The 24,345-nt window shown below is 40.7% G+C and overlaps 1 protein-coding gene across 2 annotated transcripts in view; it reads right to left on the reverse strand.

The window, feature by feature from the left end:
* The window catches only part of LOC144317414 (putative adhesion G protein-coupled receptor F2P), a 37,386-nt gene extending 28,452 nt beyond the window's left edge, over positions 1–8,934 (reverse strand). For both annotated transcript variants that reach the window (XM_077903735.1, XM_077903733.1), the window contains exon 1: positions 8,686–8,934. The gene's annotated coding sequence lies outside the window, so the exon portion shown is untranslated. The remainder of the gene's footprint in view (positions 1–8,685) is intronic.
* Positions 8,935–24,345: the final 15,411 nt, after the last annotated feature.

The raw sequence follows: 24,345 nt of genomic DNA on the forward strand, positions 1-24,345 counted from the left end.
GACTTATTGATAGGATCTCTCTCTCTCTCTCTCTCTCTCACACACACACACAAACACAAGCAATCAATTCAAGCTATGATTTTTTATCATACATCAGCTTGAAAAATAAATGATAAAATAACAGATTAAGATAAAAACCCCAAAATGAAAATATTTAGAAATTTATGGGGGTGGCTGGGTAATTCAGCCAGTTGGGTGTCCAACTCTTGATTTCAGCTCAGATCATGATCTCAGGCCTGTGAGATGGAACCCCGTGTCATGCAAGCATGGAGCCTGCTGGGACTCTCTGACTCTTTCTCTGCCCTTCCCCTGCCTCCCCTGCCTGCACATTCTCTCTCTCTCTCTCTGTCTTTCTCAGAAGAAAAGGAAAGAAAAGGAAAAGAAAAGAAAAGAAAAGAAAAGAAAAGAAAAGAAAAGAAAAGAAAGAAAAGAAAAGAAAAGAAAAGAAGAAAAAAGAAAAAAAAGAAAAGAAAAAAGAAAAGAAAAGAAAGAAAAGAAAAGTTGATGGAACTTCAACACAAAAGAAACAATAAAAAGTAAGTGTCATACTTGAGAAAATCAAGCAGAAATGCTGATGAGAAAGAAAAAGAGAACTGCAAACAGAAAGAAGGTACTAGACACGGAAGACAAAGATTACCCACAGTAAGAATAAACCCAAACAAAGCTCTGAAAATGAACACACATAAAGGGTAACCAAAGATAAAAGGGAGTATTGAGATATAACACAAGAGCATTTCCTTGAAATTTAGAGGGGAGAAAAGATCAAAATAAAAATATAATGTAGCTGTCAAAAATTAAGAGATGAAAGAAAACTAAAAGAAAATATAAGGGTGCTAAAACCTTATCCTTCTAGAAAGGAATAAATCCACAGTGCCTAAAATTAACAGGGTTTTTTTTTTTTATTTGCTACCTCCAATCTTAATAAATTTCATAATCCTTCTTTTAAACATTAGAGATATTTCTAGAAAATAATATCCCTGGATATTATTGTAAGGGGGGAAGTCTTAGAAGTTCAAAAATCCCTTAGGTTTCACATGTTTCTCTTTTTTTGTATTTAATTTAAATGAAACTGAATTTAGTAACTTTCACTTAAAGATAACAAATATGGTATAATCACCTTTTTGTATTTGTATTGCTTTCTGCTTTTCTTTATATCTATGCATCAATCTATCTGTCCTTATAAATCAGCATATGTGCACAGAAAATATCTGGAATACTATTCAATAATTAACAATGGCTTTTTCTGGTATCAGAATTGGACATCGTTTCTTGCATTATATCCTTTAAATTTTCTGCTCTCTTTGAATTGTTTTACCATAAGCATATATTATTTCTACCAAAATAAAAGAGTGTTTTTAAAAGGAGGGAGTGAGTAGACTGGAGCCAAATATAGCAACATATTAATAGCAGGTAATTCTGGAGGTGGGCGTGTGGATGATTTATTACTTTCATTTTCACCAAGGTTTTACTCACTTCTAAATATTATTTTTTAGGGGCGCCTGGGTGGCTCAGCAGTTGGGCGCCTGCCTTCAGCCCAGGGCCTGATCCTGGAGACCTGGGATTGAGTCCCACATCGGGCTCCCCACGGGGAGCCTGCATCTACCTCTGCCTGTGTCTCTGCCTCTCTCTGTGTCTCTCATGAATAAATAAAATCTTTAATAAATAAATAAATATTTTTTAAAGGAAACAAATAAAAACACTGGAAGGACACCAACGTATTAACAACTATGATAAAAGGATAGAATAACTTTCTACATACTCCATACTCCTCTCCATATAGAGAATTTATATAGAGATATATAGAATATATTTTCTACAAATAATCAGAATTCTAATTGGAAAAAATAAACTTTTTAACATTGTGGCAGGAAAAGCATGAAATAAATTTAAAGCCAAAAGATCTATGTTCTTCCTCTAATTCTCATGATTCATTTTATGAAATAAGGCAAAATACTTAAATTCTCTGAGTCTCATTTCTTCATTCATTCATTCAGAAAACATTTATCTTGGGCCAGTTTCATGCAAGAACAACTTAGGCCCCAGAGACAGTTATGAAGACAAAGAAGACAAGGTCTTCAAGAATCTAAAGTGTAATTAAGGAAGACAGAAAATATAAATATAAATTAACGTCGTAAGTATTCCCTTTGAGGTATACCAAATATACTTTATAACAAAAGTCATAAGCTATGACAATAAGTCATAACCTCTCCCTATTGGGTATTTGAAGGACCATCACAAACAAGTGACTTTCGGGGTGGATCTTGCGGGAGGCAAGGAAAAACAGTATTCCAGAGAAACAGCAGGCTGGAAGCAGGAACTATAAATCAGTGTTCAGGGATGACTGTGAAGGTCACAACGTCAGAACATCAGGTGTGTGATGGGAAAGAAATATATGTAGCTCATCAGCTAAAACTGTGTTGATGTCAAAGTGAGGTGGGTTATGTGCCTCAGTCAGCAATGGGATTCTTCCCTGGATGATTAGCCATCAAGTCCTTTAATGACAGGATCAGATTTCATTTAAGAAAATTATTCTGCCAACAGTGTAGAGGGTAGGAGAGAAGGCAGACATGCAGGTCAGCAAGCCAGTGGAGAGGCCATTCCTTAATCCAGGTGAACAATCATAAAGACCAGAACCATGGCAATGGCATTTGAATGGATTCAAAAGACCCCATAACCAAAAGAGAAAGAAGAAGGAGTGAAGAAGTGAATACTATTAAAAATTAGCTTTAGAAGTGTAAGCAAATTTTAGGAAAGGAAGTATATGTGAAAAATGTAGCCGAAAGAAACATGATGTTGATTATTTCTAAACTAAGCATCTGGGTGAGTTTTGATGAGACTAATCAAGAGAGGAAGTACAGAAGGAGAAGCAAAGTAAGTGAGATAAATGGACTAATATTTAGATAGTACTTACAGGGAGAAATCTGTCTCAATGTGTAGGTATTTCCATTAATGCAAATTTCCTCCCAAGCACTTCTATCATCTTTCAGCTTTCAATAGGCTTCAGCACTTTTTTCTATAAAAGCCCTGCTACTATCAGGGCTGTGCAACACATGGAGCTGTAATGCCCTATACTTCTGCAAAAGTCTCCCAGAGCTATATTATCCACCTGAATGAAGACTCAGAAGTGAACAAGTCCAGCATAAAAGTGTGTAATAGTTAATAGCTATAAAATAACCACTAGAAGATTAAAATGCATAAGGGTCTCATCATCTCAGAATTATTTCTGAAATACAGATATCTATAAAAACATTAAATTTGAATTTTATGTAGTATAAATCCTCATTACACTCATTGATGAGTAATAATTCTTTCTTCTCACAAAATGGGAATATCAAAATGAGAAATTTTAAAGAGCACCCTTATTCTGATCAGCATGGCAGTGGAGGGATTAAAAATGTGGATTTCTTGACTCAATGTCTAAAAAGTTACATTAAAATATGCATATTCATTCAACCAGAGATATTTTTAACTAGATCATCAGTTGGGAGTTTCAGATTACTATTTCAAATTGAAAGTAGTTATTTCAGATGAAAAAGGTCCAGGATTTGTTGGTGCTCCTCAAGTGTCTCACATTTGACACTTGGTACTCTCGCATTTATATTACGTATATTTGAAAGTAATTATTCATAACATATGTATGGAAGAGTAATGAATAATTATTTTTTAATATAAATAGAAAGAGAAAAATGTCCTTAAGTAGATCTTCAAAAATAAAAAAGCAGTATGAAAACAAAGAGACATTTAACTCCTAAACCTGACAGGATATTTCCATCTTTTTCAATCCTATGCTTAGAAAAAAAATGTCCTTCCTCTTTTGGTTCCTTACATATTTTCTTGTATTACATGACTTTTCTTTTCACTTTACTTTTTGTTGGAATGTATCTTTTTAAACTTCTTCTAATGAAGATTTCTGTGTGGCAAACTCTCTTAATCTTTGAATGCCTAAAAAATGCTTATTTTATTGTCATTTGGGATGTTTGAATGAATGAGTAAATAGTCAAGGCATTGGTGTTTCTATTCAAAGGGTGATTTTTTTTGTAATTCAGTCCTTGGGCAGAAGAGACGTTAGCACCAAATAAGTTTTGAAATGGCTTTCACGGATGAGATCCCCTAAGAAGGACAGCAGGCAAAGAGAACTGAGACACGCCAGGCTCAGGTGAGTGAGGCGGAGCGTCTCAGGCACAGCCAGCATTTTGGAAGGAAGCAAGACCTTCTGGATAAATCCAATGAGGAAGAGTAGGTATTTAAAGTCTTTAGGACAAGTACACAAAAACCAAGATGATTATGTGTAGCAGTACATATTTAGCAGTCATGAAACTAGGTTGGCACAGATGTCACTGGGTTTTGCACTATGACTGAATTTAATTAGGCCTGGAGCCCTATTTGAACCAATGATGGAAAATTTGCCCATACAAGGCAAACTTAATTGATTTTCAGTTTAAACAGGTCTCTTTTGATCAATTCGATATTTGTTCCATCTTTTCCTCTTCCTTTCTCCCCAGGGATGCTATTCTTTAGCATCAGAAGAGAAGCATGCTGGGATAAGCCTCCAACTATGCTGGCTTCTGCTGAGCTGAACTATCACTGCTGGTCTTTGGGCCTCAATACTCCGCCTGCATTGCCCACACTGACACTTCTGTGCCCCACTCTATTCTCTGGCAGCCAGGTCCACTGAGATCACACTGATTATTTTCTCAGTGGTCAAAAAATATCCGGATCAAGCCCAGTCTCTGCAACTTCCCAAGGGTATGGAGAACTGCTCCTCTGTCTTCAGTTGTTCTTCCTCCTCTTGCTTCCTGCTCTGATTCCTTCAGAATCATAGAGTCTTTCTCTCTCCTGAAGTCCAGTTCTTGCTACAGGAAGCCCCGTCTTCTTTTTGGAACCAGCTGGAAACATGGCATTAGCCATGTTCAGCCGTTTTGCATTAGCTTCACGCATCTCTTGCTTCTCTTCACCAATTACCACCCCTCCACCATCCTCAGAGCACAGACTCCCCGGTCATCAGCAACCCCATGCCCCTGGAGATGACAGACACTTCCATGGGTAACTCAGGGGCACAGGGCACCAAAAGTCAGAGATTCACAGCATTAGGGACCATCACAAAATGTCTACACCCCAAAGCTTGCACAGCAGTGATAGCACTACTCTCTTTCAGCTGTGAGACAATTTGAGACTGCGTCAGACTCCCAAAATTCTCACTAGACCCTTCAAGATGTAGCCCCTTCAAAGATAAGACTGAGAATTTCCTGCAAGATCAGTGTGGCAGGAGGTGTGACTCAAACTCATAACCAATTCAGAGAACTTCTTTATGGAAATGTGACATTTTAAACACCAGATGTGTTATGGCGTAAAATGTATACTTGCTGCAAAGGAACATTATTTCTAGAAGGGACCTTCATTCATGGTATTTAACGCATAACAATGTATAAGGCCTGCTTTGATATGGACAGAGTTTTTGTTTTGTTGTTAAATAGATTTAATTTGTATTTTGCTATACAAAACTTTCAAAAGAACAAAATCATTCCCCATCATACCATTCTTTCAAAACAAAAACATAATTTGAAAAATAGCTATAACTGGGGAGCATCTGGGTGGCTCAATTAGTTAAGCTTCTGAGTCTTGGTTTCTGCTCAGGTTGTGCTCTCAGGGTTGTGAGATCAGGCTCTGTATCAGGCTCCATGCTCAGCACAGAATCTGCTTAAGATTCTCTTTCTCCCTCTTCCTCTGCCCTTACTGCCAAATAAATAAATAAATAAATAAATAAATAAATAAATATTTTTTAAAAAGACAAATAGCTATAGTAGAAAATGAAGTATTTGGGGACACCTGAGTGGCTCAGGGGTTGAGCATCTACCTTCAGCCCAGGGCATGATTCTGGAGTCCCCTGATCGAGTCTCACATCAGGCTTCTTGCATGGAGCCTGCTTCTCCCTCTGCCTAAGTCTCTGCTTCTCTCTATGTCTCTCATGAATAAATAAATGAAATCTTTAAAAAAAAAAAAAGTATTTGACTTCTCAACAGCCAGATGTTCTCGAATTTAGCCATTCAGAACTCATTTTGCGTTTCTTTTGGAAGAATATACTGGACACCTGTTATGATTATTGTAATTAATAATCTTACCTGGAAATTGCTTACATCTCTTATGTTTACTGTGAATGCAGCTGTTTTGAAGATGGACCTGGCCAGAGCTGACCCCAGCTGGGCTGATTAGTCCTCACCCCAGGGATTTTCAAACTTTGATAGAAGAAAAGAAATGGGACTCATTCTCTTCTAGAGAAGCTGAAGAAGATGCAGCCAATAGCAGTAATTTCTGACTTTGGTTGAATTCCAAAAGGAGCTTTGAAAAAAATTGCCAATGTCTGGACCCCAGTCTAGACCATTGAAGCAGAATTTCTGGCAAGGTCCAAACACTAGTATTTCTCAAAAAACTTTTTAATTTTATTTTGAATAATTTCATGACTACTGAAAAGTTGAAAGAATTTTACAGTGAATACCTACACATCCCTTCACCTAGATCACATTAATTGTTAACATTTAGAGATGAATGGGGTTTTTTAAAACTCTCCAGGTGATACTAATACACAGAATTGAGACCAGACTCTAGTGATATGCAACTGAGAAGAATCCAATCACAAAAAGAAGAACAGTACAAAATGAAGCAAATACACCAAGAAGGAAAAAGAGTTTTTAAGAAGAGAGTCCTGGTGATGCTCAGAACCTTGTATTTCATGCCCTGGGTTCTATGAGAGATCCTAATATTTTTATATTAAAATCACCTTTGAGACTTAAAGTACTATGATTTAGGAGCTTGTTCAGTGCAATCAAATGATTCAAGAATAATATGCAAAGGCAGCATGATTCTATAGACTCAGCCCTAACTAAAAATAAAATCAGAGTCTATTGGCTCATGAGATCAAGATTGTGTTAACAGAAATACATTTTTTAAAAAACACACAGAAGGCTTGAGAGATCAAGATTATGTTAAGAGAAACACATTTTTAAAAAAATACACAGAAGCCACGAATTCCCAAGATAATGGGATTAAAGATAATTAGACCACAGGCTAAACTATGGTTTTGTGGAAATACCCACTGTGTTTTCAAGCAGACTGTTTTTCCACTGGTGAATTAAGTCCAATCTTGCATAATGCAGGCGCAGTACCAAGTTGGGAGGGACCGGTGGTAGTGGGAGTGCTCTGCCCCAGTGGTGAGAACTAAGTATTTTATCAGTAAGGAGGTTTAGAATCACTGGAACATGCTGATAATAAAAGGGAGACTGAATTTCAGTCAGTTCTATTATTTTTTTGACATATTTAGTAATATTATTCTCCATGGACACTGCAACCCATTATCGCCTGGACCCAAGGCAAACCACTTCCACACCAGACCCTGTGCCCCTGCTGCCAGGTCCAATTTTAGAAAGATCAAGCAGTCACCAGGCTTGGAGCTGTCTCCTGATCTCAATATCTTTGAATAAGAGTCTTGGTTTATATTTACAAATTTTCATTCATTTTGCAAAGAGACAATGATGCTGTAACTCTGTATCATGCAAATACAATTGGGACTGGATTTGGGCTAGTACCCTTTTAGGATACAAGCCCTACAGGCATAAAGTACAAGTTTTGCAGTCTTTTAAGGCTAATTATTTGCCCAGCAATGTGCTTGAATCATTTCTCTGAGCTACAAAGAAGTTGATGTTTCCAAACTAAATGAATAGAAATGAACTCTGAAAGAGGAAATTCAACACAGTAAACCAAAGATAATGTCAGATAAACTCAGGCCTCACTCTTTCACTTGTGAGTTTATTATAGAAGGGGAAAAACAGACTTTGTCAAAATTCAAAGGACTAAAGTTTTTTTTGTTTTTTTTTTGTTTTTGTTTTGGTTTTTTGTTTTGTTTTGTTTTTTTAAGACTGAAGTTTTTAAGCAGAACTAAACTCTCAAAATTTACACTCAATAAATGGTGATAAAGAATTCTTTGGGGAAAAGGAAGGAAGAGTGAAGCATGAACCATAGCAGTATTTTAAGGAATGATGTGAAAGCCAATACAAACACAAGTGTTTGGAAGTCCCCACCCCGTTGTCACCAAAGACTAACACAATGCAGATAAGTTTAGGAACAAAGAGAAATCTCCCCAAAGTTTACATTCCTCCTGAGGTCTGATCTGAGGAAATAAGGCTCAGAATCAAATTCTTAATGCCATAGATTTTTGTGTGTGTGTGAAGTTGGAAAAATATTCCTCTGTTTTTAGGGAGACTTTAAAGCTGTTGATAGTTAATAATAAGTCCAAATTATAGATAAAACATTACAAAGGTCGATGAGGGGAAATAATGGTTAAAAAACAGTTAATTCACTTCTCTATTTGCACTTAATCATTTTTAGATAATCAGAAAAAAAAAACATTTCTTTAAAGAATTCAATTTCCTGTACTCTGATATTTGGATGGGATCAGAGGAGCATAAAAACATCAGAGGGTAATAAAAACAAAATATTTTCATACCAGACTAGAGATCTTCTTGAATTACATAAAATGCCTCCAAATCACCAAATTCCTTTTTAATACCTATTCGCTGTGTGTGTTATTCATTAAGCCGCAAATTACAAAGCCTCGCACCTGTGGAATCATAATGGGTTGCTCCTCTCCAGAAGAAGTGACTGGAGGGAGAACGAGGACGTGGGAGTACTCACTGTGGCTAGCTGACAGCAAAGTCACTGGCACATATGCCCCACTCCCTCGCAGCTAAAGACAAGGGTGTCAGTAGCTTTCCTTCATCGTATCTTGCAACAAAATCAGCAGGCTGGGCTCCTGTACCTCTGAGCAGTCAATACAGCCCCGAATGGTGGATTCTCAAGCTGAGGCATCCAGGCTGGGCCCTGCCCTGGTGCCAGCAGCCAGCCCCATACAGGGGCCCTGCAGCCCGACAGACAAGTCCTGCCTGGGAGTAGCTCCTGGAGTGGGAGGGACACGGTGCCAGAGAATGGATGAGTCACGCACTAGGTGATACACACACAGACTCTCACAAAAAGCAAAGGTTTCCCTTTTTGGCAAGGGAGTGAGGACTACAGTGGCAGCACAGGCTCTGTGGTACTTGACCATACCCATTAGCATCCTTATTAATCTGCCTCAGTCTGAAAATGGGGTATGGAAAACACAAGTACCTATGCCTGGAGCTCTGACATTGGCTGGCTTTCGGGTCACTAGGGTTATGATACCATGGGTCTCTGATTGTTCCCGGTTGTCCCTAGATCCAGGCACAAGGTAGCATTGCAATTCCTAACCTCTCCATGGGTAGATGGGGTCATGCAAGTTGTTCTGTATGGTGACCAGCAATTCAAAATGGTAGCCTGGGTCGCTGGATGACTGTCAGAAGCAGAGGGCCTTGCTGACCTGTGATGGGCATGAGCAAAAGATTACTCCTTATTGTTCTTAGTCACTGAAATTTGTGAACTACTTGTTAACTTAGCAGAACCCGGCCTCTACTGACTGACATAAGGACTAAGGCTCTTGGAAGGCAACATGGGCAGTGACGTATTTTTCTAACTTTGAAACACTCAAAATTTCTTTCTAACTTTTTTTTTTTTTGAGCATTCATGGACTTCCTAGTTCTCTCAAAAAGCCCATGTTTCAAACACTTAAATTTATTTATAGAGTGGTATTTTTCAAAACCTTCACTAGGAAGTTCCTATAAACATTGTGAGAAGCAGCCCTTATTTTTAATCCCAGCATTCTCTCATCCTCTTTTGTTTCTTGGATAGTTCTTGATCTTCTAGGGAGTGTCAAGAGATTTGGGAATCCCCTTTGAGACTAAAATCCACTGAAGACCATCCTTCAAATAGGAAAGTTTGATATTTTTGTTGTGTGTATACGATGTGCCCAATATGCCATATAGTGGTGGATACATTGTTACATGAAATGTGACCCTGACCTCACAGGGCTCACAGTCTGGTTGGGAAGGGAAGAAACGTACATGTGATAATAGATAAGGCCTTCTCTGTTAAGAGCTGAAGCAGGCAGTCCAATGCAGGGGAAAGTTGATGGAGGCTGGTGGGTCAGGGCCACTTCATGGAGCACCCAGAGCTGTGCCAGGGCACATCTGTTTATGTGGAGGAGCAAACTATGGGCAGCAGGAAAGAACGAGGCTTGTTCATAGTTCATTTGTTCAGTAAACTTCTATCAAGCATCTACTGGAGACCAGGAATGCAAAAGCTGATAGTGTTTTGGAGATCATGCAAGCCCAATCTCCCCTTGCACACTGAGAAAACCAACTCAGCTATTCTTACCTGGGACTCTCAACTTTTTAAAAGGCAAGGACTGGCCTAAACTAAATAAAGCAGAGCTCACAAGCATGCCTCCAGCCTCGTCACCTGTCACGCCCTGACTCACATGCTAAACAGTGGTAATGCCTTACTGAGTGTTTTCATCATGTTATTTCAAGTGTCCAAGCCTCCATGCAAGCTGTGCCCCATGCCGAGGAAAACCTTCCCACCTCTGGTTGCTTACTGGCTGACTGACTCTTTGTCCTCAGTCAGGAGATTCAACCCCAATGTCTCTTTCTTGAGGGAGTCTCCTCTGAAGCGTGAGATGAAACTGAGTGCCCCTCCTTTTGCACACATTTGCTTTATCGCTACCATTGCAATGTTGGAATCCGAATCTTCCCCTCTGAAATCATCTTCACTGGGGTTGTGACCTAGCCTGTCTTGTTCGTCTTGCTCTAGCTTACAAATTAGTTCATATCCCTTTTCCATTCCATTGGCCTCCTCTGCCACCTGAAAAGCCTCCACCCATCCCCACCCATAGCTTCACCTGGCTGACTCATTCTGTTTCTTGGGTGTCTCGTCTACTGCTGGACCTTCCATGACCAACCACCCCTGCCCAGTTCCCTGCTTCGCACCGCCATATGGTCCACAGTACACAAGACTGGAGCCACCCCATCATGTACGTTGCAGTTCACATGTCATCTCAGAGATGTGAGATTCCCTGACCTGGCAGTCATTATTTACCTGCCCAAGGTCATTCTGCTTCTTTCTTACCAAAAATCTACATTTGATGACTCATAATTAGTTTGAACCAGTTGTTGCAATATAAGTCTTCATTTCTGGTCACTGAATTAAGTGTGGGCAGGTGACTGTGTTCAGTGAGTTTTAAGGGAAAGCTTGCTGAGAGAGTTCTAGGAACAATTTTCTTCTGATACAATGAAGGAGGTACTGTGTGTGTGAGGGTAGTTATCTTCCCTCCTTTCTCTCACCTCTTTCTCCTTCTGGCTTTGGGAACCATAAGAAGATGTAATGTCTTCAGCATTGGCAGCCTTCTTGCAACCATGATGCTGAAGAACATTCCAACATGATAAGGAGGGGAAATTACAAGGATAAAAAAAACCTTTGGTCCTTCATGACACCACTAAATTAATGAAATCAATAACATCTGACTTTTTTAAATAATTAAAGCTCCTAGGACTTATGACACTGTTAGATTTTCTATTACTCATAGCCAAAGTAATTTGATTGGTATTCCTAACCCCCTGTCTTAAGTAGCACTCCATTCTCTATTATATTCCATTTTTTTCCTCATATATATCATTAGTCAAAAATTATCATGCTTGTTGGAACATTATGGATTTACTGTCTTCCCCACTAGAAGCTAAGGACCATAGGGGAGGAACCTTGTCAGTTTTATCACCGCTGTATTTCTAACACCTAGAATGGTGCCTGGCACTTGGTAGGAGCTCACAGAATATGTGTTTCCCTAGTGATTGGATGAATGAATACCTCTAGTAACAACTCTTGCTTCTTCCCTCTCTTATAGCAGACTGGGAGCTCCTTGAAATCAGAAACCCAGATTGTATTTATTTGTATTTCCCCCCAAAATAAACTGCTTGAGATATAGCAGATAGTTAATAAATATTTAATGAATAGGGACATAGGCCCTCTGGACCCAATCTTGCATAACCACCCTCCACTTAGCATACAATTCTGAACACCCAATATTGGACACCGTGGTAAAGGAAGTCTGGACTATTGTTTTTGTGTGCATGTTTGTGTTTTTAAAGACTTTTTTTTCAATTTTAGAGAGAAAGCAGTGGGGAGGAGCAGAGGGAGAAGAAAGAAAGAAGCAGACTCCCCACTGAGCGCAGAGCCTCATGGGGGGGGGGGGGGGGCTCTATCTCACAACACTGAGGTCCTGACCTGAGCCAAAGTCAAGAGTTGGATGCTCAACCAACTGAGCCACCCAGGCATCTCTGAACTGTTGTTTTATGATAGCTAGACTTACAAGAGAATTTTATAATAAAGCCTTAACCTGGCCAAAGAACTTTGAGATTGGCTTTGTAGACCAAACATCAGATGAAATACTTCCAATAATGAAGAATGGAGCCCCTCAGAAAGCTATGCTCATCATCCCACTACAATGACATTATTCCTTAAGTGGGCTCAAATGGGCTTCTTTGAGATTGACAGCTTTGGTCAAGCTGTTACCTATTCATCTTGTTTTTGAAACCCAACCCTGAAATAAGTGGCTTCTTCATGTCTACACACAAGCAGATCAACTTGGTAGGGATAAAACTGCCATATGTCACTGACTCTAAGATGCCATTGATTATAAGATTCCCTTTGTCTTATGGCCCACTAAGAAAAAACAAAGCTGATGATTAAACTCTAAACAATCATATAGGACTCTGGGACTATCAGCTGAGAAAAGGAGGCAAAACTGACAAAGAACAAAAGTCTTTTTTCGGGGGGTCTCAGAAGTTTACTTGGGGGAACACAGGTTCCATGGCAACCAGAAAAGTATCCCACACATGTAGGGGAAAGCATGAGGTTTTTATGAAAAAAGAAGGATAAGGTAAATACATGAGTTAGATAAAGAAGAGAAGAAAAAAAATGTTTCTAATTTTGTGCCAACCAGTTGAGTCATTTTTGATGACTATTTTATTGATTAATGTATTGGTGCTATTAAGCAAAACTGTCCCTGGTGTGAATTAATACATTACTGTCCTCATATGATCAGAATGCCAGTTGCTTTGTTGAAACGTTATGAGCAACTGCTTTTGAAATGATTGCTGCTTCTGGCCCGGCTCAAGAGTTTATTGGTGGGAAAGGAAACTGGAGTTTCAAAATGGAATCTCTCATGTCCCAAAACTCTATGATCCCACAGAACAACCCGAGAATACATCTCAATTTCAGAGGTGCATCTTAGAATATAAAATATGGTAGTTTTACTTTCAAATAATGAATACAGAATTCCACATCCCCTCTCTGCAGTGGGTCAGTCCTGCTGTGATTCACAGGCAAGCTCCTTTTTTCCACAACCCTGGATGACTAATGACAGTACATTTCATCTCTTCAAACCACTGATGTAACTCCCCTCTACCCCTTGTGTTATCAACCTTACTTCACATTTTACACAAAAAAATAGAAGCCATTGGATGAGAACTCTACCCACTTCTCACTGCCAGCCCTACAAGCACCCCAATCTGCCACCCCTACATGCACTCCCACCTTCTCCTCCTCACCTCCTGTCATGTTAGAGGAAGCATCTATCTTCCCGTCAAAATGTGTTCCTTCCCAGGAGCACCACCCCTTCTCCTCAGGGCTTTCTGAAGAACAGCATTCTTTTAGATTTACCATTTCCTGCCTCATCAATCTCTCCTTTCATAATGGATCATCCCATTAATGCTCAAATGTGTGCAAGTATCTTCCTTCCTAAAACAAAGCAACAGCCTCCCTTTGTTCCTTGTGCTCCGACTGACTCTGCCCCAAGTCTTTCTTCTCAGTTAACCTTCTCTTGGAAACTGTCCACATGGCTATCTCCACTTCCTAACCTTTGGGTCTCAATCCAGTTTTCTCCTCAGGCCACTGCAGTCAATGTAGAAAGATCATGAATGGTCTCCATCTTAATAAATCAACCTATCAACTCTGTTCTCAATACTGGCAATACTCAACTCAGTTGACCACTTCTCCCTTTTTTGAAACGCCTTAAAAAAATTCTTATTTTGGTGAAAAAAATAAATAAAAATTTACCATCTTAACGGTTTTTAACATTCAATAGTATTCAGTATATTCACATTTTTGTGCAATTGATCTCTAGAACTTTTTCATCTTGCCAAACTAAAACTCTACCCACTGAATGATAACACTTATTTCCTCCTCCCCCACAGCCCTTGTAACCTCCATTCTACTCTCCAGGAATATGGCTTCTTTAGACACCTAACATATTGTGGAATCATACATTGTCTTTTTGTGACTGGCTTACTCCACTTAGCATAATGTCTTCATGATTTATCCATGTTGTAGCATCTGTCAGAATTTCATTCCTTTTTAGGGCAGAGTAATATTTCATTGCATATACATACCACATGTTTATATGTTGGTCTACCAATGGACGTTTGAATTGCTGGAACATCCTCCACCTAAATCCATGTGTTCCTTGCCTTCCTATTTCCTTTCTGGTGTCTTCTCTACTGACTTTTAAGGGTGGGGCTTCCCAAGTCCTTTCTCCTCCACCCTTGCCTCATTTCTTTGTCCCGCCACCCACCTCCTTTCTTTCCCAGAGTAGCTCATCCACTTCCACAGACTCAATCTGCAGAACCACATTTCTCCTCAGTTCTGCAGTCACATGTAATCAAGTCCTATGATTCCTTCCTCAAAATACATCTCAAATCTGTCCATTTTTCTCTCTCTCTCTCTCCAGCTAGTCTAGGTCATCTTTGCCCCTCGCCTACACTAATACAAACCTTTTCACATTGTCTCCCTGATTTTACCCTTGCCCCCTTCAAACCTGTCTTTCAAAAATCTCCTCAAGGGCAGCCTGGGTGGCTCAGCAGTTTAATGCCAACTTCAGCTCAGGGCGTGATCCTGGAGACCCAGGATCGAGTCCCACATCGGGATCCCTGCTTCTCCCTCTGCCTATGTCTCTGCCTCTCTCTATGTGTCTCTCATGAATAAATAAATAAACTCTTTTTTAAAAATCTCCTCAAACATCGATTCAATCACATCATTTCCCAGATGAAAACCTATTTTCAAACTTAGGAAGAGGTTGGTGCACCTCTGGTACCCTCCAAGGCCTGGCTAACCTGGGATCTGCCTGCCTCTCCAGCCCCATCTTGGGCCTCTCTTCCTCCAGTCCACTCTGATCTAGACATAAGGGCCCAGAGGGAGAACAGCTCTGAAAATACACCACGCTGCTTTCCACCTCCAGCCATTGTGTATCCTGTTTCTTCTGCTAGGACCACTGTTCCATGCCTCTCTCTCTCCATCCTCTTACCCCACTTGCATGTGTGTGTGTTGTCTTCTTCAATACATCTACCCACTCACCCCACCCACCATCCTGAATCACTGCACCATTGATTGCTTTCAGGTCATTTATTCCAAGCTGTAATTATCAATATACTTATTTATTTGGATGGTGTCTGTGTATCCCCCACTCCCATAGGAAAACCAGAGCTATAACACACAGTAAATGTTTGGTTGTTAATGCGTTTAACACCCTTTATTATTTATCCTCGGAAGCACATTGGTTCAAATTCTACTAGTCTTTGGTCACCTTCTTCTGCCTTCTGGGGGTGGAGGAGCACATAGAAGGGAAGAGAGCAGCTGTTGCTACAGCACTGATACAGGAAATACAGTTTCTCTGAGCTCTGCAAATTTCCAAGGGTAAAAAAAATTCAAGGATTACTCAGAAGGCACCAAAGAAATCTTGACATTTAACCCAATATTCAAAAAGTAAATGCCATTTGGTATGATACAGTGGCCTCATTTCTGACATGATATGATAAAACTTCTGTTTTGGGATCCTTGGGTGGCTCAGCGGTTTAGCACCTGCCTTTGGCCCAGGGCATGATCCTGGAGTCCCAGGATCAAGTCCCATGTCGGGCTCCCTGCATGGAGCCTGCTTCTCCCTCTGCCTGTATCTCTGTCTCTCTGTCTCTCTCTCTCTCTCTCTGCGTGTGTGTCTCTCATTAATAAATAAATAAAATCTTTAAAAAATATATAAAAAATAAAACTTCTGTTTTGTACACATGACCAACACCTCACTTGTGACAGGTCAACTGCCCAAATGACTTCTAAAACAATTTATTGGTCAAACAAAGCTGAGTCTGTTAGACCTGTTGTATGTAGTAAGAGAATGGCACCTTGGCTGACTTAGTTGGTTCCTGAAGAGGGAAGTCAGGGGAGGATATTTATAGAGTTTTCAGGCCTTGAGAACCAGGGAACTGGTTGGGATTGGCCAGTCTACAACATAAAATCTTGGCTGGATGGTCTCCAGCAAAGGTCTCCAGCATGTCTTGGTGAACAAGCTGCTGCAATCGATAATAAGCTGTTCTACATGGTTCAGAGCTTATCTTCCAGGAGTAAATATTTCCTGAAGAGCAAGTACCTAAGCTATTTTTGCCTGTGTGTGTGTGTTATTTCACACTGGGACAGGAAAGAATGTTCAGTTCCAATATTGTTTAACACAGGAAAGTACATTGGTTTGAATTCTCAGCCATCAGGAAAGCTTATTTGTCAAGTTCTAAAAGTCATCCTCAATCTTAATTTGCATTCTCTCTTCTTTGCCCACCCCTCATCTTTCTTCAACTCCACTGTTTAAGTGGCCAATAACCTCGTTTCCCATTTTAATCACTAAAGAGGCTTTGGGGTTCAAATTTGATCTGCAGGAGATCCTATTATCTTTCTCTTTCAGTGTTGTCACCTACCACAAAATTGGCCATTGCTGGCTAACTTGAAGAGTCTGGTTGCTGGAAGGACTAGTGAATGAGTCTCAGGGGGGACATGTTTCCCTTTCACTGTATTCATCAATTCACCTGAAGCCACCTCCTTGTTTTTCTTTTTAAAGGACTGGTCCTTCCAGCTGTTTTCCTGTGTTAATATTTACTGGAGGCTCCAGTTCTGGTTCACTTCCAGATGCACCTCCCAGTGCCTTCATTCAGTATGGAAGCTGCCATTCTTGCTTGGGATCCTGTGGGTTTGGGCCTCAAGGGAAGGCTTCCAGAAGCACCTGCTTCTCTGACTTTTCAGGGGTTGCTGGACTCATGCGTAAACACTGCTGACTCGTTGATTATAGAAGTCCTCCCTAAGATTAAACCAGAGTCACTCTGAAAAGGAGTTAGAACCAACAGATCATACAGGTGGCATCAAGGTCCAGAAGCGGTAATGCTAAACATATTACTTCTTAAATGTATATAATGTTAGAGTTTGAACTGCTTTTCAAATTCAAGTTTCTAATTTCTCATTTGAAAGAACAGGTACAAAGAACAGGTATTTATGTGATAAAATCTACTCAAGTTCCCTGAGATGGGGAACACAAGGCCAGGTTAGAAGCCAGATCTTGACTCCTATCTCCTATTTCAAGAAGAAAAAAAAAACAGTAGTGAATAAAAATACTGAAATGCAAACTAGAATGTATTTGTCCCTTGCATTGTCTGTAGATCCTAGCTTACAAAACTTTTTATCAGAAAAATGTTTAGTTCTTATTAATTCAGTTTAGTGCCATAGAGGTGTCCAGGGCATCCTAAAATAGTATCTAGGGATCCCTGGGTGGCGCAGCGGTTTGGCGCCTGCCTTTGGCCCAGGGCACGGCTTTCTTAAACAATTAAAAACTGCATTCGGGGATCCCTGGGTGGCGCAGCGGTTTGGCGCCTGCCTTTGGCCCAGGGCGTGATCCTGGAGACCCGGGATCGAATCCCACATCAGGCTCCCGGTGCATGGAGCCTGCTTCTCTCTCTGCCTCCCTCTCTCTCTCTCTGTGTGACTATCATAAATAAATAAAAATTTAAAAAAATAAAATAAAATAAATAAAATAAAATAGTATCTATTAAAATATGCTGTAAAGACACATTGAACCTTTAAAGCTGTATGAAAATCATGTATGTGCGTGAGTGCATTCTTCTGAACCAAAAGAACTGTTGAGGGATTCTCAAAATATACAGACCCACAACACCAGAGCTTGATTCTCTAAAAGGCACATTTATGCCTACTCCATCACCAACCAGTTATGTAAACTTGGCCAATTATTTAACCCCTCATTTCATTTCCTCAGTTTGCTTATCTGAAATGGTCAGACTGTTCATTGTCCACTCAATATTTATACTCCATTTTGCTTATTAACAAGCTCTATCTGATTTTTTTCAGAGTTGCAATGTGTTCTATTAAAATGCACACATTCCAAGAGACCCTTGAGACTAGAGCTGAGGATGTGACCAAGTTCTGGCTGATGAGATGTTAGTTGAAGTCATTGGGTAAGGCTTTTGGAAAAGTTGCTATTCTTTTCCATTAAAAGAAAGAGAGGTGGGGGGAGCAGACTCAGCGGGCACATGAAAGAACACATTCCTTCTTTCTACCTGGGGTTCAGATGCTATACCTATTTTGTAAAAAATCAAGAATGAGAGCTACATGCTAAGGATGCCAGAACAGAAATAGGAGAGGCTGTGGTTCTTGACACTTTCCTTGAACAATTTACACAAGTTCTGGGCTGACTGCCTCCTGATTTGTGACATTATGAGAAAAAATTACACTCTACTACAGTTTTATTTTTTTTTTACATGCCACCAAATATAAGATTTGGTAATATTAGCTTCCTCCAAGGATTGTCTGAGTTAATCTGTTTAAAATCACTTCAAGAGTACCTAGACTCCCTAAGTCCTTATGTTAGCTATCTTTACTACCACTCCTACTACCATTACTACCACTACTTCTTCCAACACTGATACTGCTGTAGAGTAGCTCAGAGCATATGTGCCTTGTAGGGGAGGAGTAAAACAGATGAAAAAACCAGAAAAGTAAGTACAGATCACACTGGGTTGTGCTTTAAATATCAGGCATTACAGTTCTATGTACCAGCTTATGAATCTGTCTTCACACAGATCTAGAAGAACGGAAAGGTAGGTTTACTAGCAGACTATTAGCCTTAGGAACTCACTGCCTCAGGATAAAGAATTCATCTTGGGTTGCCTGGGTAGCTCAGTGGTTGAGCGTCTGCCTTCAACTAAGGGCATGATCCATGGGTCCTGGGATCGAGTTCTATATCGGGCTTCCTGCAGGGAGCCTGCTTTCCCTCTGCCGATGTCTCTGCCCCTCTCTTTGTGTCTCTCATGAATAAATATTTTTTTAAAAAAAGAACTCATCCTAATAACAAAAAAGATGGAAAAGCCTCATCTGGGACAATGTACCAGGATCAGAAGGGTGTTTGGGTAGAGCAGGGCATTACCTTATTACCTTCTATTCTCTCATTAGGTCTTTTTTTTTTTTTTTTTTTTTAAGATTTTATGTGAGAGAGCACAAGCAGAAGGAGGCGCAGAGGGAGGGGGAGACAGAAGGAGAAGCAGACTCCCTGCTGAGCAGGGAGCTGGTTGGTGGGTCAGTGGGGGGCTCCAACCCAGACCCTGAGATCATGACCCAAGCCAAACTCAGCCACTTAACCAACTGAGTCAACCAGGCTCCCCTCTCATTAGATCTTCTCTAGTCTCATTTTCTTCTCCCCGCCTCACCATAGGCATGTATTAATGGATTTTTATTAATACCATCTATTGCCACAGCTACCATAGAGTTTATTACCCAAGGTAAACCTGGGATGGAGGCTCAGCCTACCCGGAGGCCATGCCTGTGTAAGCCTTGTGAAAAGAGAAGTAGGCAGTATAAATTGGTACAACTCATTTAGAGGACTCTGGCTACATAAAGCATTAAGCATGTTCATACTACTAACTCAGCCGGTAATGCCACTTTTCGTTCTTTATCTTAAGAATATGAGATATATCCAAATATTCACGTAAAAGAAGTTTTATCACAGCCTTATACTAGTAAAAAATGGAAATTCATGTACATGTTCAACAATCCAACAGTAATTAAACATCTTTCATAGTTTAACTGTATGATGGAATATTATACATGTAAATTCATGTTTTGAGGACTATCCAATGATGTGAAAAAATAATAAAATATCAAGTAATAAAATATCCAAAATATATCCATGCCACATGGACAAATATTTTAAGAAATTAAAATAACTTTTAAAATTTTTGTTTCTTAAAATATTTGTAATTGTTATCTCTTTTCTGGTTACTGGGCTTGTGGGAATTTTTTTAGACTCTAACATATTCCAAGTTTTTACAATGCATATATTTTCTAAATAAAAATATTGCAAAACAAAAACCTTCATCAGTCAGGATTTAGTTCAGAAAACAGGAGCAACTCTTTGTATTCCAAGTACAGAGGGTTTTAATCTAGGAAATCAGAGGTTTACACATCTGGTAGAGGGGTCAGGGGAACAACACTTGGAAGCTGTCACTGAAAGTCTCAGCTCAGGGATCCCTGGGTGGCGCAGCGGTTTGGCGCCTGCCTTTGGCCCAGGGCGCGATCCTGGAGACCCGGGATCGAATCCCACATCAGGCTCCCAGTGCATGGAGCCTGCTTCTCCCTCTGCCTGTGTCTCTGCCTCTCTCTCTCTCTCTGTGACTATCATAAATAAATAAATTTAAAAAAAAAAAAAAAAAAAAAAAGAAAGTCTCAGCTCACACCTGCAAAGCAGGTGGTTGCCAAGGGCGCCCCAGAAATCACAGAGTCTACACAAGCCATCGACTCTCCCTGAGCTCTAGAAATGGAAGGGGCAGGAGAGAAAAGCTCCCAGAAAGATGCAGCTCTACAGAAGGAATCTCTGGACCACACTGCAGCACGTGACTCCCAGGCAGCCTGCCCCTGCTGCTCCTCTGCCTCTCCCTCCGCAGGCCACCCCCGACTTACCTGTAGCCCCAGCGGCGGTAAGGCCATATAGTAAAGTTTTTTTTTTTTTTTTAAGTGTAGAAAACAAAATGCAATAACAGCAAAAACAGTTTTAAAAGTGATAATATGGGACACCTGGGTGGCTCAGTGGTTGAGCATCTGCCTTTGGCTCAAGTCATGATCCCTCAGTCCCAGGACCGAGTCCTGCATCAGGCTCCCTGCTTCTCCCTCTGCCTATGTCTCTGGCCTCTCTCTGTGTGTCTCTCATGAATAAATAAATATAATCTTAAAATAAATAAAATAAAATAAAAGTGATAATACCGTGAAAATCTCCACTTACCTCCAACTTCCCGTTTAGGACACTAGAGTCCTTGGGAACTGCTGGGGGTCTTTAGAAAGGTAGTGTTCAGCCGGTCCAGCTATCTATTATACATGAAACAATATGTAAAGTGTTCTTTGTTCTGTTCTCTCTCTCTCTTTTTTTTTTTTTTTTTTTACCTCAGGGGATTATGCAGATGACAAAGGATTTGTATAGCACCCCACAATCTCAACTCTGAAAGAACCCCATGAGTAAGTCACTGCTCTAACTGGGGGTGATTTTTTGAAATACACCCCCCAAAACATACTTTCTCTCACTTACGAATCCAATTTTTCCCCTAAGGCCTTTCCAACACTACTCCAAGCAGAAGGGAAGGAAGTTGGGATATAGGAACATTTCAGTCTGACAAGAAGCAGAGAGCCTACATTAGGCAGAAAAATCACCACTCTTCCCCACACTGTAGCTGTCCACGTAGATGACCTAATTCCTGGAACCTGTGAATATATTCTCATAGGCGGCAATCAGGATTTTGCAGACGTGATAAATTAGGACCTTAAGATGGGAAGGTTAGCCTGGATTACTCAGGTGAGCTCACTGGAATCACAAGGGCTCTTCAAAGTGGGAGAAGGCAATGGAAGAGTGAGGGTCATAGAGAGATGTGACTACACAAAAGGGCGGAGAGATGCAATGTGAGGACTCACCCCAGCATCGCTGGCTTTGAAGACAGAGAAAGGGAGTCCTGAGTCAAGAAGCACAGGCAGCCTGTATAAATTTAAAAAAAAACAAGGAAAGAAATTCTCTCGCAGAGCCTCCAGAAATGAACGTGGCCCCGCCAACACCTTGATTTAGCTCAGTGAGACTTCTGATCTCCAGTGTGTAAAATAATACTTTGTTGTTTATGCCACTAGTTTGTGGTGATCACAGAAGCAATGGGAAAGACAGATCCCTTCTGCTTCTGGGACAGGAGGTGCCTGGAAGAGAGGGCAAGAGCAGAGCAAGACTTGAGATGTTATCTTTTCAGGTCTACACCTGACTGGGAAGGAAAGGGCAGAGGGAAACAAGGGGCTCAGGAACACAGTTACACTTGAGGAGGCCCAAGAACGAGAGATGAAAGCCCCATTTCCCCTAACATGTCATGGAGAGCTTCAAACTAACCAGAGGGGTCTCATGCGGGGCCCGGCACATTGCTAAATGTTGAACCAAGACAACAGATAGTAAAAGTAAAGGCAGTGAAGATACTGCCCTGGGAGACCAATGAAGGCTCAAAGGACAGCTCATAGACCTGAGGTCTCACCTCCCCCTATTGCCAAGAAGATGTATCTAACTAATCCTGCCCATCTAATCCCGTGATGCACCCCCTCCCCTACCTCCACCCTCCCCTGCCGCCCCAGACATCACACTGACAAACATATATATGTGTGTGTATATGTATATATGTATATGTGTGTTTAAATATATATATACACACACAATAATGGAAGCCATAGAAGATTGTTGCCTTTGAATGACAAATTTCATCCTTTTTTCCTGCCATTGGTGGGAACAAGGGCTTTAGATCAAGATGAAGTCAAATAAGCATAAAGCATTTTTACATTATCCATACATTAACACACACAGTGGACCAAGGTGAGTATACATTATTTTCTTTCATTCTTCATTTCCTTCGTTCTCACCATGGGACAGGTAATATCATCTCCATGAGATTAAGGAAATGGTCCCTTCTACATCTGAATACTTTTGTGTGTCACATTGCTTTTGTCACAGTCCACAACCTTTATCACTATTAAGAATCACAGACAACTTCTAATTCTGTCACTTGCTCAAAATAACTGTGTAAGCCTTGAGCATTTGAGCAGGTTTCTTCTCCCTGGAGGGCACTGGGGACGGCTGGCTGTTTTTCTACGGGCTATGGAAAGAGCTGTCTGATGTTATCTCACCGCATATCCCCTCCAAAGGCTTCTTGAGGACCATTCTGCTGTACAGGATTTGGGCCGAAGAGGATCAAATAAACACTTCAGAGGAATCTGCATCTGACATCCCTCTCCCAGATACTACCGTTCTCTGCTTCTGTGGCCCTATAGTTCCGTCATCACTATGAGATGGACATTTTAATTCCTTTGTCTCTTTGGAGAGAAAAGTCATTTTAGGCTCATAGAATTTGAGCTGCAAACAGATTTGCTTTTTTTAGGCATAGTCAGTCATGGCACCACGGACCTGCTCTGGGCTGTCATGGGAGACTCCAATTCTGTGGCAATTATGCTAAACCCTTGGGGAGAAGATAGAAATGGCAAAATAAGAGATGTCTCAGCAGAAATCTCTTTAAGAAACCCATAGCACAAACCCACTTATCTTGTGAGATTGTTTCCTAAGTGACTGAGGAGGAGATTTGTTCTCTTTGGCCTGGTTGATGCAGGAACACATTGCAGGACAAAATGAAGAAACAGGAGCAGCTCCCAGAAAACCAAGGACAGAAGATGGTAGATCACATGTGAGGGAAGAGCTGAAGAACCATGACAGCCACCTGGGGTCAGAGGAGACTGCATGGTGTCAACACCCAACAGGAACGACAAACAAGACAAAGATGGTTTTATTGCTGCTGTTGTGATGGGATTGTCCTCTCTCAAGGGAAAAACAAATTCAAAGCACTCGGCCCCCTTTCTCTCTCTTCTCTATAAGAGGGAAAGGCTTCAAGTTATAGTAATTCTTTTGAAACTCCTAAGAGGTCGGGGAAGAGACCAGATTTGAGTGATTTGCCACATTCACACAGCCACTAATTTTTAGAGCCAATTTTCAAAGCCAGATCCCTCAAATTCCAAGGCCTCAAGTCTTTTCACTCGATCAGGTGGACCTCAACAGAAGTGACTGGGCAAGGTAAGTGTGGTATAGGTGTCCCACTTCTGTAGGAATTCAATGGGCCAGCCCGAAGATTGCATCTGCAGCTTCTACAAGTTTTTTGTGGTTTACTCAAGACACACAGAAGCTGAGCTTTATTTGACTGCCACCTAGTGGTCACTTCTTTATGGGAGCCAAGTAATGGTTCTTTCCGTTTGTGGACTGAAAAGCCATGAAAATCACTTAAGTTTGCAAAGATGTACACTAAGAGAGAATGTTCCCTATAATCTTATGTGTGACCACATCACGCAAAGAAATCTAGAGGGATCCCCGGGTGGCTCAGCGGTTTAGCGCCTGCCTTTGGCCCAGGGCGCGATCCTGGAGTCACGGTATTGAGTCCCATGTCAGGCTCCCTGCGTGGAGCCTGCTTCTCCCTCTGCCTGTGTCTCTGCCCCTCTATCATGAAGAAATAAATAAAATCTTAAAAA

The sequence above is a fragment of the Canis aureus genome, chromosome 7 (genome assembly GCF_053574225.1).
Source record: "Canis aureus isolate CA01 chromosome 7, VMU_Caureus_v.1.0, whole genome shotgun sequence".
Taxonomy (NCBI): Eukaryota; Metazoa; Chordata; class Mammalia; order Carnivora; family Canidae; genus Canis; species Canis aureus.